Source organism: Mustela lutreola, chromosome 2, assembly GCF_030435805.1.
Source record: "Mustela lutreola isolate mMusLut2 chromosome 2, mMusLut2.pri, whole genome shotgun sequence".
Classification (NCBI taxonomy): domain Eukaryota; kingdom Metazoa; phylum Chordata; class Mammalia; order Carnivora; family Mustelidae; genus Mustela; species Mustela lutreola.
The window spans coordinates 147,812,417-147,828,230 of NC_081291.1; the positions used below are offsets into that span (position 1 = coordinate 147,812,417).

A 15,814-nucleotide genomic window follows, 5' to 3' on the forward strand; every position below is an offset into this window, starting at 1 on the left:
TTAATAAATACTTACTAGGGACATACTATGTTTAAAAAAAAAAAATGTGTGCAAGAAGATATTTAAAATAATGTTTCAGGGCATGCAGGTGGCTCACTCTTTAAGTGTCTCCCTTCGACTCAAGTCATGGTCCCAGGGTCCTGGGATCGAGCCCCACATCAGATTCCCTGCTCAGTGGGAAGCCTGATTCTCCCTCTCTCCCACTCCCTTTGCTTGTGTTTCCTCTCTCACTCTGTCTCTGTCAAACTAATAAATAAAATCTTTAAAAATAAATAAATAAAATAACATTTTAATTGAAAAGATGTTCAACATCACTCATCATCAGGGAAATGCAAGTAAAAACTACATGAAATCACCTCTCACATGTCAGAATGGCAAAAAAATCAAAACCGAAAGAAACAACAAGTATTGGTAAGGATGTGGAGAAAAAAGAACCCTCTTGCACTGTTGGTGGGAATACAAACTGGTGCAGACACTGTGGGAAACAGTATACAGGTTCCTTAAAAAATTAAAAATAGAACCACCCTATGATCTAGGAATTGCACTACTGAGTATTTACCCGAAGAATGCAAAAAACTAATTCAAAGGGATACATGCACCCCTATGTTTTTTTGCATTGCTTACCATAGCCAAACTATGGGAACAGTCCAAATGTCCATTAACAGATGGATAAAGAAGATATGGTATATATACAGGATGAAATATTAATCAGGCACTAAATAGAATGAAATCTTGCCATTTGCAAAAAACATGGATTGAGATAGTTTAATGCCAAGCGAAATAAGTCAGAGAAAGACAAACACCATATGATCTCACTCATATATGGAACTAAAGAAACAAAACAAATGAAAAAAGGGGTTTTAAAAAAAAAAAAAAAAACAGAGGGAGAGACAGAGATATAAACGAAAAAACAAACTTAACTCTAGAGATCAGAGGGCTACCAGAGGGAAGGTGGGGGCAGGGAGTGGGGAGGGTGCAAATTGAGAAGAAAATAGGGAAGGGGGATTAAAGAGTGCACTTTATCATGACGAAAAGTAAAATGATATTTCAATATCTGAAGTCAATTCTAAAAGCAAATATTTGTTAGGATAAACATTTTCAAATTTCAAATTTCAGCGTAGTGCAAGAATTTGGTAGATACAGAATTACTTAACATACCCCCTAACCCTCTATCACCATCTAGTGGCAAAGTTCATAAAACAGCTGAAGAAAACCCGTGCCCTGTATACAGCATGTACAGGGCTTCCCCTTCCCTACAGCCATCTTCAGTGCTATACTTACACACACACACACACACACACACACACACACACACGGGAAAACAAAAACAAAAACAAAGACAGTCCTGGAGCTGCCTAGAAAAATGTACAATGGAAATGTCTGAAAAGAGTAATTAAGACCTACAAGAATTTATCTTACAGAAGTAAAAAGGACAAAAGCTAAACAGGCCAAAATACATGAGATTTTATGGGAAAACATTACAAATATTATCTATTCTTTCCTAATTTTCATGCAGCAAAATTTTCGATTAAACATAATTTACCTGTGGTTTCAAAAGTACGAAAAATTGTATTAGAGTTCAAGAGGAAAAAAAGTCAGTGTTAAAATTTTTAATTTATTAAGAAACTCTGGGTATTAAAATGCCAACTGGCGTTCCAAATGTTAAGTTTCTCTTATAAATCATGATGGGATAAGAATCATATAAAATGACAAAATTGGTATAACAAAGCTGTTAAAGCACATACCTTTTTTTTTGTTCTCATTTGAAAACTCCAGATATGGGCTTAAATTGGAAATTCCTTTATTTCAAAGAGTTTCACAGGCAAACATTCTTAATACAAGTAAAGTGGCCAACTTCTCTTAATAATGTTGGAGAATACCCAGTGGTTACAGTCTGGCCAATATCTGCAGCCTCTCTCAGAAACAAGCCTAACTTGTCTGATCAAATCAGCCTAACTTGTGAGCAAAGGTCCAAAATAGTCACCAGATTTCCCAGAACTTCCAACTCTATGTCTTGGTTTAGATATTATAAACAAGAATTTCCAACAACACTCTGGACTTATCTATATACATATGCAGACAAACACACTACACGTGTAACTAGAGCTAACAGACTTGGCATAATGTGACTCAGCCCCTTAAGCTGTGATGGTATTATTTCAAGATCACATTCACTGCTTAAGATCGTTATCACTAGCCTAAACCAAAATATCTTCAATAACATTGAAAGCACCTGTCAATTACCAACCATACCTCTAAGGGTTTTTCAAAAAGCCTAAACCATATTGTGTGTGTCTTCACATTTTTACATGTTGTTTTACGCAACCAGAGAAATACCACCATTAAACACAATGGAAGAATGAATAAATATAAGAAAATGTGTATCAGGCTGAACATTTACATTATATAAATTTGAAATATCTAGATCAAAACTTCTAAACCTCATCAAACCTAATGTATTCCTTTTGCAAATACAACTCAACATATTTTTAGCACACAGATATAGAAGCCATATATAATATTATCTATGTACATATACAATTGCAAACACACACAGACACAGACCTCACACTGCATGGTAGCGTGGGACCATAAAAATAACTGTGCAAAACTGAAACTGTCCAAAGCAATTTTAACAATCAACAGAAAAATTATGATTGATTTATAATATTTTTAAAAACATGTCTAAACATTAAAAATGTTCTTACTGATGGTTTTAAATATATAGGAAATGATAATACTAGTAAATTTAAAACACTGGAAATATTGAGAATTAAAGTGTTTTATTTCATTGTTAAAAAAAAAAAAACTTTAAGGGTAGTACTTGCCCTCTCACTATGTGATTTACAATACAGAGTAACCATCTTTTCCTATGCCTTGTAGAACTGTGACCTTCCTTTCTAAGTATGAGTAGTTTGCAACATTTTATCCTTTGAGCTTTTAAAATTATTAATTATAGTTATTCCTGCTTTTTTGAAAGTTTCCATTATAGCACTTCACTTTTATGAAAGACATCCATTAGTATCTATTCTTGCTTACCAAGGTAAATCCAAAGAGGATTTTCACTTTTACGATAAAAAAGGTATATAGCAAAAAGAGCATTCAGAGTTCATTTTGCTTCAAGCCATTACAGAGGCAGCAAACCCCGAGCAGTGAGAATGGTCCCAGCAAGCTCTTTCCCCCAGGAACTACACTCAGTGTCACGCCATGCTGGTCCTGAACGATGTCTGTGAGCATCTGTGCTTTATCTCAACTGATTTTGTGCACCCCTCAGCAAAATGTATCCTGAAGTATCAGAAAAGCCTCAAGAGACACCATTTTTTGAGTCTGGAAATGCTCAAGAATTTTTCCATATACATTAATGGTAACTGCTTCTTCACTTTATGTCATTTCACCATCTAAAAGGAACACTCTGGTGGGGGAAAGCCGTACTTCGGAGAGTTCCTTTCTGTGATGTTTCTTGCCAGCCTCACTTGCTCTGGGACATCTCTTCATTTATATCACCAACACTTTTTCTTTGATGTCAGTAAGATCACCTGCACTAAGTTGCTCTAGCTGCATCCGAGAGGCTCCAAAATTCCCAGTCAGCGATGGCATCTAGAACTATTCACATTTGATTTGATTTCATGTCCAGCTTTTCACTTCTTTGCTGCTCTTTCATCTGTGTTGGTCAATGCTCACTGGTGATTACCCAATTTTGTAGAATGTCATGAGGTTTATCTCAAACAAACAAGGAGGCAACAACACAACAGCACACTTTGCTGCCTGGGCATGAACCAAGTAAGACACATGCAATAACCAGTCACTGACAGGATTTGAAAGAAGTGACATGACTGGCCACTGACTGGGAATGCATGTGTACTACTTATAGGAGAAATAGCGGATTGTAGAGCTAGCAGCCAAGTTTATAGCTCATAAAAGCACTCACGTTAATATACTGCTGTAATTGAAATTTGAAGAATGTGGCTGGGAAACTGGCATTAACTAAGTCGTGATAATTCAAATAAGTGTATATCAGAACTATCAAACCAAGGACTGCCTGCTCGTGTGTATATGTACGTGTGACGATAATCATAACCCTAAGGAAAAATAGAAAAAAAAATAAAATCATGTGTAATTTAATATCAAATATTAATCCATTCAACACAGACGCTTGCTTGCATCTGTCTATATAATTATGTGAATTCAATAGCTATAAATGTTACTTGCAACCAAATGCCACCTACATTATTACCACTGGTGATGTGGCTTCTAAAATCATATATAATTTTTGAGCAGATTCCAAAAAAATAGAGTATTTATGTTCTTGGGTAAGTGGGCAGTATATATTAAAGCAAAGATACTTTATATGAAAAACACATAAATTAAGGGCTCAGATCTTTTTTATGAGGTTTCTCACTCATGGGAAAGTTTAATGGGCTATTCCCACAAGAAGCATGGAGCAACTCTTCGCTGTACAAAAGACTGCTTTATACTTTGTAAGATACCAAGCATCTATGGCCCTTCCACCAAATACTGAGACAAAAACAACTCCAATTTTGACAAAGTAGCCCCCTCTGTAGTACTGTCTACACTGAGAACCCTGATCCATCATCCCTGAAATGGGATGGATCCATCCACTCCTGAAGCATCAGTGGACAGAAACAAGAATATGTCTAAGGTTTCATCAGTGTAAAAACCCAGGCCTCTAGATACCAGTAAGGCCTAAGTAAATTTGGAAGGGATACAGTATTAGTCATAAATCAATAAATAATAAGACAATCTTTTTTATTCTCATTTCTTCATCATCAAAAAACAGTAAAAAGATTGATTCTTATGAAGTCTGCATGCAAGCTTCATGAAGGGCCTGCTTCAATGTTGAATGTATTCTCTGCAAATACTATGAAAGACAGTTATAAATACCACTGAGAGCCCAAAAACAACAGGTTAAAAATAGAGCAAGAAAGGGCATCTGGGTGGCTCAGTGAGTTACCTATCAGACTCTTGATTTCGGCTCAGGTCATGATCTCAGGGTTCTGAGATCGAGCCCCACGTTGGGACTCCACTCTGGGTGCGAAGTCTGCTTATAAGATTCTCTCTCTCTCTGCCTTTCCTTCTGCCTCTACCTCCCCTCCTCCTCTCTTTAAAAAAAAAAAAATTGATAAAATAAAGCCTGATGATTCATAGACCTGTAACCCTGGGGCAAATCATACATTATACGTTAATAAAAAATTTAAAAATAGATAAAATAATAATGATCAAAGCTTATAGAGTATTTCCCCAGTCACTGTCCCAAGTACCTGACATAAAATGTCTAGTCCCCACAACAAGAAGTAAATATTATCTCCATTTTACAGGTGACAAAACTGAGGCATACCACCTAAAGGAATATATGGCTGGGAAGTGAAGGGATGGTAGCTGGTTAGGAAGCCAGGGAATCCAAGCTGCTACCTAGACTGCATCCCTTTCTCTCCCCACCTCAAGAAGGCTCCTTACCCCTTGAACCCGTTAACAGTACCATCATTCACCCAGCACCTGAACTGTAAAAATGTGAGTCATCTCATGCACCCCTCCTTCCCTACACCCAATTCTGCCCATCTACCCTCAGATATGGACGGTCCAGGCCTCTGTCCCGCCTGGCCCTGCGCTCAGCTTAGCTCAGACCCAGAGGGAGGCCCTGTGGTCTTGGAGACAAGCAAGGATTTGGGAATCAGGACCTAGATCTCAACTGTGTGCCACGCTGAGGGAAGAAAATAAACAAACTGCAGGACTTTAAACTAATGGCCCTACTGCTAGAGGCTTTGAGTTTCCTGCTCCTTCCCAGCCTCTTGCATACCATTTTCTAGTACTTTTAACACTGATTAGTTATTAATGAAATAAAAACAGCAAACATTTATTGGGTACTCCCAATGCACTAGGCACTGTTCTTAGTAGTTGACCTGGAATCCACCCATTTAATCCTCTAGACAAATCTTTGAGGACGCACCTGCACTAGCCCCTTGTTAGAAAGGAAGAGGGTCAGTAACGTTCCCAAGGTCATAGAGTTCACCAAGGCTCTTTCTGGGGTCTAGACTCTCCCAGTGTGACTCCAGAAGCTCAGGATTTAACTATGGCTTGATAATGAAATGAAATACTTCAAGCTATTACTGATACTACTGAAAGCCTTGCTAATTATTATGCTACCAAATGCAATTAACAGAAATAAACTACATCAACACTGCAAATAAGGCTGCGCTTTACGTTGAAAAGTTCTCTCAACCAAAGACTCAATAATTTCTCTAATAAGCATGAACGATAATACCCACTATTAAGAGAACATCAAGGGAAGCCACCAACTATGCATATCTGATCATTTCATTCTCTTAGAGTTAAGACGAGCACATCACTCATGTCAAGACTGGGAAACTTTTGAGGGTGAAAGTATCACTGATGCGGCACAGCAGTGTGGGCAAACCAGGATATATGGCCCCCACACTCATGACATAGAGGAAAACTGGTGTCTGTATCAGGATTGTGCTAGTAGTTGAACAAGCAGCTGAGGACAAGGAGAAAGAACTCGAGGAATCCAGCCATCTCATCTATGAGAAGCCCCACTGTGAAGCTCCTTCCACCCAGTTTACTAACACAAACTGAACCCCTGGATGCTGAATTTGCAACTATTCAACAAAAAAACCTTTAATGGATACTTCCTGGGAGTTTGGGTGGTGGTTTCTAGGTCAGTACTCTTGGCTAACAGTTTTGTGTAATACCACAAAAAAGAACCCAGCCCATTTTGCTTCCTGAAGGAACACATTATCCAGTCTAAATTCTCTCTATCCTCCACAGCAAAACCACCATGGAGCTTTCCCACCACTATCAGCTACTAAGAACAAAATTTATGATTGGTAGGCTTTCGACAGATTGTAGAGATGAAGAGGCCTTCACCCTTCTGAGGCACAGGCCTCCATGGAGACAATAAACAGGCAGGGCAGGAGGCAGAGCCATAAGAGGGCCCAGATGTGGGCTATCTTCCACAGCAGGACTAGATAAACTCCACCTGCAGGAAGTCTGGGACGCTCTGGCAAAAACACTGAAGCCCCACCCTGTTCAAACAGAAAATACGTGCCCAGTTAGCCTTCCAGTCACGATTAAGTTAAACCAGTGTAACCACATGTCCTCATTCAACCGGCCTCATGATCCTTGAGGATGATAAGGCAGCAGCAAGAACGAAACAGAAATTTGCCCTCACTGATTCTTTCTCCTGATTATGCCAACTGCTTCATACAAAACAGCCTAAGAATCACCGCTGTGCTCAAATTATTAACTAAGGAGAGATCCAACTCTCTACAGCATTAATTGCCTAAAACCACAAGGAAGTTCTCAGTCTGGCTGCCAAAGAAATTAAATCGCCAGAGATAACCACACAGCCCTCACCCAGTCCCAAGGTACAAACAAGTGTGCTTAGCTAACATCAGCATGCTGGACAGAGAAGACTGATGCCACATAATTTCTGGTGCGGCCTGCTTTGGATGAAAAATGGAAAAAAGAAACTGCACATGTGATCACCGGGAATACTTCCTCTGACTTCAGTTACCCTCAGCCAAATTCTCTGAAGATTGCCCACAAAACCTTCCCCTAAACTGGCTAGGACGAGCACCTCCCACACCCACCTCAGCCTGAACAAGTGGCATCTGTTTACTAGAACTCTGGGAAAGTTTATCTAGTAGAAATGAAGTAATTCTCTACATTCGCAAGCCTCATTCCTGCTCCGTGATTCCACTCTCAGTGATTTCTCAAGGCTCATTTTTCTAACTTGTTCTAACAATTTCCTAAAGAGCTGAGCAGTTAGAACCCTAAATCAAATACACAGTCTTATAAATCCTCTCAATTATCTGACCTGGGATGAATAAATAAGCAGATCAAGGGTTCAGAAACCTATTTTAAAAAAGAGCTCAAAAATGTATAAGTAATGACATAATGCCTCTGGAATAATATCATTTAAAAATGTTCACAGCCCTTGTTTATAGATTAATTATATCATCTCACTTATTTTTACCTACAGGATCAGAGCCTCCTATAGGGATATTCTCTGCCTCCCCATGTTTTAGTAACATAAATTCACTCAACACACACTTGTGAGTGCCTAATACAGTAGTGGGGACTGGGAATACCAAAACAAGCCAACAAAGACAGCCACCACAGCCCATTCTAGCCTGACGGGTTATAAAAACACAGACCACATGGGATGAATACTACCACTACCGAGGCATCAGGAACATTTCCGGAGACAGTGACAGTTGGGGCAAGTCTCAAGAGCAGACAGAAGTAGTACGATGATTATGAGAAATGGTGCTCTGCAGAGATGCAGAGATCTAAAAGAAAATGCCCTCTTCTACTTCCCCATTACCTTTCCAAGAAACTATACAGAGAAGAGGAAATATACGCACTGAAATTTTTGTTTTTGTAACAGTTAAAGTTCTCAATTTTAATTCTTTGCTAATAACATCAACTGAAATTCATTCCTTTTGATTCTTAAGGTTAAACATAGTCTAAGACTAGCAACACAGAAAATCTGTTTGAGCACTTCAACTAATTGGGATAAGGTATTCAACACATGACTCAACATAAGTGCCTACCCCAAAGTGTGGTTTTGTACAGTGTCTACAAAATATGTAAATATTGTGTATATCAATATACCTTATAAACTGTCACTTCTGTCATCCTACCAGAAGGTGGACATATTATACCAAAAGTTTGTCTTCATTATAATTCACAAAGATAAATACACAAGTACCAAAAATTCCTGTACCTATCACTCATTTTGAGAGGTTTAAAAAAAAAAAAAAAAAAACATTGTTTTAAAATAACACTAAGTATGTTTTAATGGCATAATTCCTATCACTGCGCTACTCTCGATCGATGCATGGACCTTGGCAGGACTTAATACTTCACATAGAGAAACCCAAAAAGGCATGTCTGTACTCAGGTTTCCTGACAGACTGTACTTTTTTTTTTTCCCTAAGATTTTATTTTTTTATTTGACAGGCAGAATTACAAGTAGGCGGAGAGGCAGGTAGAGAGAGAGGAGGAAGCAGGCTCCCTGCTGAGCAGAGAGCCAGCCGCGGGGCTTGATCCCAGGACTCTGGGATCATGACCTGAGCCGAAGGCAGAGGCTTTAACCCACTGAGCCACCCAGGCGCCCCCAGACTGTACTTTTTAAAACAATCATCAGTTATTTTACTACAAAAGATTCACGGCATCTTCAATTAGGAACTCTTCAGCAGGACAGTTAGGATCCTCCACATTATGCTTAACCCCACCCTTGCTGACTTTCCATCCACAGTATCCTCCCCTGCACTGTTTTGTGTTTTTTTTTTTTAATCCCAGATTGAATTTCACCCCATTCTGTAAACAAAAGAGCCATATAGTAAGAACCAAACACCATCTCCTTCACAGATTCTTTTAGAGAGCCACTTCCAAACTCACTTCCTATAAATATCTCTGTAAATTCATTCATATTGAGCCTTGTACTAAAAATCTTCTGTTATTCTCATCTCCACATATTCCTCGATGTCCAGTAGACACCTGCATGGACTCACACACCCCAAACCCACACACAATCATGAATCACTTGCCAGCAAAAACTTTAACTTTTTTTTTTTTTTAAATGATAGGACCCAGTAAATAGCTGCTATGGTTAAAATGAACTCACTGAAAATGTTCATTATGATCTAAAGGCCCATCCAGAGGGAATAATTAAATAAATTATGGGCTACTACAGAGCTATGAAAAAAGAATATGAAATTTCTATACCAGGCTACCAAGACAGCAAGTCAAGAAAAAGCAAAATACACAGCTTGTCTTTACCATCCAATGACACAAATGAGGAAAATCTGGGATAAAGCAATAGCAATGAAGTCTTTTTAATACTTGCTTAAAAGATTTTGGGGTAAGGAACAAAATAGGACAATTATAGAACCAAGAAGTAAGAAAGTCAGCTTTTAAGGGCAGTTGACGACAGGCTGGATGGAAACCGACTGGAAACAATAACAGACATATCTGGGGATTACGTGTGTTAAGCCCACTCTATTTGTAGTACGAATACACACGGGATGTTTATATATAACCAGTCTCTCAGCAGTGACCGGTCAGATTCCAGCCTGGAAGCAGTGCTGAAGAAAGGAAATGTATGTGCGTCTGTGAGCATGTGGAGTGGGTGGGGGTGGCCCTCGACTTCTGGGTATTTGAAGGTTCTGAGAAAAAGATCAATCAGAATGAAGTCCTATAGTACTTTAATCATAGGGTTCCACAAAATTAAATGGGAAGGGGTTGCAGAAACATAGAATTATGTAGCATAAATCAAAACAGCACAGAAGAAAACACTATTTTATCTTTTCTTGTTTTATTAAAGATTTGAGACAGTAAGTGGACACACACACACACACAGAAGCGGTGGGGGAAGGGGCAGAGGAAGAGAGAGAATCTCAAGCAGGCTCCATGCTGAGTTCTATCATGCCAAGCCCCTGTCTTGGGACTTGAGCCCATGATCCTGAGATCATGGCCTCAGCCGAAACCAAAAGGTGGATGCTCAGCTGAAGGAGCCACCCAAGCATCCTTCATTTCTCTTTTTCATAGTGAGTGCTGAAAGCAGGGAACATGACCTCTAACTATTTATTATATATTATTATTAATATGGTTATTTTACTTTAATTTTATATTGAGTCTGGTATCCAATGTTGAGTAAAGCTTATTATGTGTGTTGCTAAACATAACAAAACATTTAATGTTAAAATACGTGAAGATCTGATCAATAGTCTGTCAGGATAAAATGCTTTTGCAAACATTAATAAGACATTTATTTCCAACTGCAAGAGAAAAATGTGTACAAGATAATCTTCATATTGAAAAAAAAAAAAGATAATCTTCATATTTGAACATATCCACAAAATGCCCAGCATAGACCTCAAAGAAATACAAAATGGTGGCAGGGACAATTTGCAATACTGCATTGAAATATCTGAGTCATCCACAAATAAGCTCCCTCCACACACTAGGACAGCTAAGGTCAATTTTTCAAAATGTGGGTAACATAGTGAGGGGCACAAAAAAGGGAAAATTCCGCTCCTAAGACTTCGCTGCTAAGAAGAGCGAGTAATGGCAGACAGTGTAAGAACAGATTTGCATCCAGTGGGGGAAAAAACTGATGAGAGAATTGATCTAAAATATAAAACTAAAGGCCTCAAGAGAAGTCAAACATCATTGTTTTTGTTGCATAAGCCCCTTTCAATCCTCTTCCTTCCTCTTTGGGTTTCACCTAATCTTTGGCTGCTCTAGTCTTACTCACTAGGTGTCTGAATTCTCTTTGTCACTATCATCACCCTACTGGTACTCTGATCCTTATTAAAATTCTGCTCTCAGGCCACAGGTCTGCATGGCTCTCTAAAACTAGAGCAGCTACTGAGGAGGCATCCCGGCAGTTGGAATGAGCTGAACAGACAAAACAGGCTGGGAGGTAAGGCATCTTCCCAGAAGAGGAAATGTTCCTCCAAATGTTATAAAATTGCAGGTTCCTAAACAGAAAGGCAGGGAGGCACACACATGGCCATGTCTCAGAATTATGTGAACACATCTGGAAATACAGATTCCTGGGACACCTGGGTGGCTCAGTTGGTTAAGTGTCTGACTGTTGATTTCAGCTCAGATTATGATCTCAAGGTCACTAGACAGAACACCGTATAGTGTTAGGCTCCCCAATGAGTGGGGAGTCTGCTTGAGATTCTGTCTCCCTCTAAGCACACCTTACCCCACCCCCATTTAAAAAAAAAAAAGAAAAAAAGATTTCTGAGCCGAAAACACAAGGATTCAGATTCGGTTCCTCTGAAGCAGGGTCTTGGAATTTGCATTTTAACGCTCCCCAGGTGATATTGATGGCCAGTCAGATATATAAACAAGGACTTCAAAAGAGTCGGAACTGCTCAGAGTTCCTAGGGAAGCAGAGGGTAGAGAGGCCTATCCAGAGGCCTAGGGGGAAGAGGCAGCAGCTCTGCATGTCTCCTTTCAAAGTCTCTCCCAAGCAGGGAAAGAAGAAATCACAAGACCTGGCCTCACCACTCTCTCAGTAAGGTCCTATGGCCAAAAAACCTATGAAGGCAGATAATCTATCTTGAGACATGCAGTGTTAAGAACACAAGATGAGGGGCACCTGGGTGGCTCAGTTGGTTAAGCAACTGCCCTCGGCTCAGGTCAGGATCCTGGAGTCCCTGGATTGAGTCTGGCATCGGGCTCCCTGCTCGACAGGGAGTCTGCTTCTCCTGCTGACCTTTCTCCACTCATGCTCTCTCTCTCATTCTCTCTCTCTCAAATAAATAAAATCTTTAAAAAAAAAACTTTAAAAGAATGCAAGATGAACACATAATTTACTAAGTTCTTCTTGGAGACTTACATGTTCATCTTCCAGCAATTCCAAGGCAAGTACAGCCTTCACTACTGCCTCTACGACTTGGCCTGGCCCCTGCCGTCCTTACCACATGCACCACTTCATCTGGCTGCCATCACTGTCTGTACACTCCTCATCTCACACTAAAATTCTGGTACATACCATCAGCAATTTCTGATGAGAAAATATACTTTTCCTGGGTTCCCAGCACATAATGTCCCAGTATACCCGACTCTCAGATGCTTCATGGATTAACGAATCTGTGCTCAGTGTTCATCTGGTTCTAGGAAACACCTAGAGTACTGAAGAAGGAATCCTAAACTCGGGCTCTGAAGTCCAGTCCTGCCACCTCCTGGCTTGGAGAACTTAAGTTTTTGGAGGCTATATTTTCTCATCTGTGAAAAGGCATAGTTAACCCTCAAAATGTTCCCTTGTAAATTGGCTGTAGAAGGATCTACAAAGAAAGTGCTCCTTCATTGAGCAAGTGTATCTGGGTTCCAATCCAATCCTTGACAATGAGTATTCATGGAGTCTCCAGCTTGTCACCTTTGCCCTGTCACCTGCCCCTATAATTACAAACAGATGGCCCAAACTGGCTTACCACGAGCCAAATGCAGTGCGGTCAGGTTTTGTTTGTGCCCACCAGACATTAGGCTTACATTGATCTGGCCAAGTCTTTGATTTAGGAAGGGAGTGCAAAGTCAGGAGAGACGTGGAATTGCGGGTAGGAGCACTGCTCTGAGAGCTGCTCCATCAGCTTCCAAACCCCAGCTCTAAGAAGTCTGGACCTAACTCTCTCTGTGCCTCAGTTTCCTCCTCTATTAAGAAAAAAGGTGAGGGGGATGTCTGGGTGGCTCGGTTGTTAAGTGATTGCCTTCAGCTCAGGCCATGATCCCAGAGTCCTGGGTTGAGTCCCACATTGGGCTCCTTGCTCAACAGGGAGCCTGCTTCTCCCTCTGCCTGTGCTCTTTCTCTGACTAATAAACAAAATCTGAAGGAAGGAAGGGAGAGAGAGAGGGAGGAACGGAAAGAGGAGGTGAGGGGGACAGTAGCTCACGGAGTTGTGAGAACTCAGGGACTTTAAACACATAAGGTGTTCAGAACAGTGCACACAATCAACACGGAAGTTTCTGATGATACTGGCTCATCCACTGGACCCTGACAAGCTCTGACCAAGTGGCAGCTGACCCTCTGGGTGGGCCATGAGCTCTCTACTTTACAATTCCTTAATCTCTGGGGGTCTCAGACAGGATCTATGTCACTTATCTAGACTACCAGCCATCACATGACCACTTATATTGTACGATCTCTTTGGCCTTGGACTGGTACCAGGAAGAAAACAATAAGCTCCAGTGAATTTAAACTTCCTCCCAGTCATACTCCGTATCAGGTACGTGAGCACTCCATGGTGAATGCAAAAAGCTTGAAAGCACAAGGACAATTAATGGGTGCTTCTGAGACCATGAGGACATTTATACCTCCAGGTATAAATCAGAAGTCCTGAGAGCTGCAGCTAGGAGATTGTGAACGCCGAATCTTCCATTAAATCAGCAGGTTTCCATCTGAAGGACACTGTACTGTGCCTGGTAATAACCAGCCTCTGGCGGCTAGTCCTTACCTACCTGTATTTCCCCACGACAGCCCACTTCAGCTGAAACCAACAAGCCTCGAGACTGCGCACACACAGGTGTTCAAAGCCCCAGCAGTCCGGACAACAGCAAGAACCGCATGGGCCCCCGGGGGGCCAGAAGAATCAATTCCTCACACAGACCAAAGCTGGAAACCTAAAACCATCCATGGGTCCCTTGAGGCCTCTGCTCAGCGTATAAGGATCAATAGTGACTATTTGTGAGTGGGGGACGAAATAAGAAAATATGCTTCATGAGGAAAGAGACTTGGGTCTGAGAGGGTCACAGCTCCATTTCCAGAATCTGGACCACCACCTACCACATAGTAGGTACACACAAAGTATCTACAACAGGACCCGGTTTATCATAAGCACATAAATAAGTAAGAACAATTATTGTCTAACTGCTCATGTATATGAAATCCAGATTTTGTGAGTTAAACCATGAACCCATGATGTGGCAATGGAACAACCCAAGTGAACACACCTGAACTGTAGCAGCCTTCTACAGAGCTCTAGGGCACATGGTTTTCTTTCTTTATTAATCTGGTTCTAAGTCACGTCACACACTTTTTGATGGGGCCTTTGTAGCCCAATTCTGAGGCTTCCAAATCTAAATGCGCAATCTTACTCCCTAGGAGAGATACTGGAACACTCTTCAGGACATGACAAACTAGACGATAGAACTTCGACTAAAAACTGGAAGCAGCGCCTGACTTTTGCTTTCAAAACAGTAACATAATAAGCAGCACACACTAAGCAAAAGGTGAACAAATGACTCCCGATCTGTCAGTAATGCTCAAACATGGAAAAACTAATGTGGAGAAAAAAATGGCCAATACAGTACCTCTTATCTAAGAGATGTGGCCACTGATGTCGAAATGCTTATTTACTCAAATGTTAATTCTGCATTTCCAGGCAGCCCCAATACCCACTTGTTTGTGAACAGTGCATACCACTGGGTGGCTGCTGACTGCTTCCTCCTGGAAGGGGCTTTCAGACAGAACCACTTCTTACCTGCCTCACTTGCCCATTGTCCATTCTAGACCTTGTACTATATCACAAGTTGACGTGTAATTTACAAGTTTACAAAGAAAACTACTTTAGATTGTCGTCTGACTGTTCATTTGCCAAATGATGTGGGGATGTTGAAAAAAGTAGGAGAAAATTTCAAGGTGGTGGAGGAGGTGGGGGGAAGACGAGGATTTTTGGACCACTGAAGGCAAAGAAGTAGCTAGCACAGAAGCCAGCCTGACACCTGCAGAGATCCAAACATCTCTCTGTTTCCATTTCCCAGGCTTGAGTAAGTTCTGACAGATCAACTGGGCAGTGAGAGCAGACCGATTATTCTGTGGTTTCTGTCAAGTTCCTGATTTTCATCTGTTCTAGAAGACGAGCAGGAACTCGAGCAGTCTTAATCTGTAGCATACATGGACACATTCTGAAATGAACGCTGTTTAACCCACAGACGCAAGGTGACGGGCAGGTAAGGAGACAGCTTTGCTGTGAGAGCATGTGAGTATGTGTGAATGGCGTAGGAGAGCAAAAAGGATCTGTGAGCTGGGCAGCAACAGTGCCCAGCAACAATGGATCACCCCCATTCCCAGTAAATCACTTTTTGTTTGAGAATGATAATTGGTTGCTATGGGATTCTATTTGCTCACACTGAGTCCAGGACCCAAATCTGAAATTTTATAATTGATGACTAAGATTTCCAGTTGTGACTGTTACAATATATCTGTGAAGAAGAGATGTCAAAGAAAATGACAAAAAGGTGTTTATCTGGGACAAAT

General features: G+C 40.7%; 2 protein-coding genes across 8 annotated transcripts in view; one reads left to right on the forward strand and one right to left on the reverse strand.

Moving 5' to 3' along the window:
- The window catches only part of MED12L (mediator complex subunit 12L), a 325,613-nt gene that overhangs the window by 128,178 nt on the left and 181,621 nt on the right, over positions 1-15,814 (reverse strand). The window lies entirely within an intron of this gene.
- P2RY14 (purinergic receptor P2Y14) overlaps positions 15,400-15,814 on the forward strand; it is a 55,696-nt gene continuing 55,281 nt past the window's right edge. Inside the window, exon 1 of one of the 2 annotated variants that reach the window (XM_059163754.1) lies at positions 15,400-15,507. The gene's annotated coding sequence lies outside the window, so the exon portion shown is untranslated. The remainder of the gene's footprint in view (positions 15,508-15,814) is intronic. The other variant, XM_059163752.1, reaches the window with a different exon arrangement.